The 1,953-nt window shown below is 46.3% G+C and overlaps 1 pseudogene; it reads right to left on the bottom strand.

Annotated features, from left to right (window-relative positions):
* Nucleotides 1-351: 351 nt before the first annotated feature.
* Nucleotides 352-772, bottom strand: LOC102984388 (ATP synthase F(0) complex subunit C3, mitochondrial-like; annotated as a pseudogene).
* Nucleotides 773-1,953: the final 1,181 nt, after the last annotated feature.

Here is a 1,953-nt window from a genome sequence, read left to right as displayed (position 1 = left end):
GAGCCCATGCTCCACAACAAGAGAAGCCACCGCAATGAGAAGCCTGCGTACCGCAACGAAGAACAGCCCCCGCTCGTGGCAACTAGAGAAAGCCCGCGCGCAGCAACGAAGACCCAATGCAGCCAAAAAAAAAAAAAAAAAAAAAAAAATTTATTAAAAAAAATACCAGTCCCCCCGTTTTATTTTATTTTTTTATTCTTATTTTTTAACGTTTTCATCTTTAATGAAATGACTTTGGAAATAACATTCATTTCCATGAAACCAATACTACAGTTTTCGGAGTCACAGTAAGATACACAGAATTACATCTGTAATTAATATGAATGCCAACATTTCAAGCAGTAATTTCTGTTATATGGCAAACAAAATCAAGAAACAACCGTCAAACAAGAGACCCATAGCTTCAGACAAGTCAAATCCCAGGATAGCGCATGAGAACAGCTGCTGCTTCAGCAAAGGTTTTCTGGCAAAACCAACGATGAGGCTGCCAAAGACTGTTCCAATAACAGCACCAGAATCCGCCACTCCTACTGCTGCAGCACTTGCACCAATAAAATTGGCTGTAGTATCAATGTCTCTGCTGATTGCACTGGTCTAAAACTCCCTTTGGATTAACTGATACACACCATTCTGGGCCCCATTAAGTACTGAAGAGCCCTCTCCAGTCCTAGCCTCTGGTCGAGATAACACTGATGCAGAAATTGGTCTGTATGCAACTCTGGATCCAACTCGGATCAGAGCAGGGTGCAGGCAAGCTTGCACAGGCGAACATCTTGCACTCTTCAGGGCAGCTGGAGGACTTGGTTGACAGGCAACGTGGGCTCCTCTCCTGCTTCCTCTCTTCCCGGGAGGTGGCAGTGGCCGTGGTGGTAGAGGTCAAAGGAATGGGGCTCCCCATTTTAAAACAAAGTCATCAGCAATTCATTTTGTGTCGGAGGAAGTCAGCTGTATCCTTCCTGTCATCCTACCTGCCCTCACACTGATATGGACTAGGCTCCCTATTATAGAGAATAAATTGAGGCATAGAGCAGGGAGGGTTCCTCCTTAACATCAAAGAGCTCCTCGGCCACAGAAGGTTTCCCATTCCACATTTGGTTGCCATCACAGCAAGAGCTGAAATAACTAATACAAGTTATGTAGCATCTTGCAGAGTGCTGGGCACAACTGCATGTCTGCTGAGTGAATCATGCGTGAATGAATGAATTTAGCTGCTTCCCTTAGACAGTGCTTTCTACTCGGGAAAATCAGGAGCTGTCCTTGCCATTCCAAAGCCTGGATTTCTCCAGGGGCAGGTGAGAAAGACAAGGGAGCTAATACAGAGTTCCCTCTCTGAGTGAACAGTCAGATGGTCTTCCCGGCTTTTAAGGGAACATCATTGACCCTGACTGACTCATAAACAGAGAAAAAAGGGTAGAGGAACTCGGCACCTCTGGGCCTCGCCTGCTTTGACCTTGGGTTAGGACCTGAGATCAAGAACAAATCCTCTGCCCTTGTAATCCATACCCCTAACTTTCCTTCTGTTTGGTGCTGTGGTTAGTTCCTAGCATTTTATTCTCAAAGAACGCAGCACAGAAAGTTAATGTCAACATGAGGAAGAAAGATGGTCCTTTCTTCTCAAGAATGTGCGAAGCTATTTATGCCCTGGGCCTGCAGCACAGGGACCATACTGGCTCTGGCCCAAAAGGCCCCCAGGGTGGCAAAGCATCTTTATTCTGGCTTGCTCTGGGAGCCAAAGCCCCAGGAAGCCCAACTCTCTCTGCTCTGGGGGACTCTTCCTAGAATTTGAAAGGGAGGAGATTGTCTCATCTACAGTTTCTCAAAGTTGCCATGATTGGCATTTTTTTTTTTTTTTTTTTTTTTTTTTTTTTTTTTTTGCGGTACGCGGGCCTCTCACTGTTGTGGTCTCTCCCGTTGCGGAGCGCAGGCTCCGGACGCGCAGGCTCAGCGGCCATG

Source organism: Physeter macrocephalus, chromosome 2, assembly GCF_002837175.3.
Source record: "Physeter macrocephalus isolate SW-GA chromosome 2, ASM283717v5, whole genome shotgun sequence".
Lineage (NCBI taxonomy): Eukaryota > Metazoa > Chordata > Mammalia > Artiodactyla > Physeteridae > Physeter > Physeter macrocephalus.
This window is presented reverse-complemented; position numbering and strand designations above follow the sequence as displayed.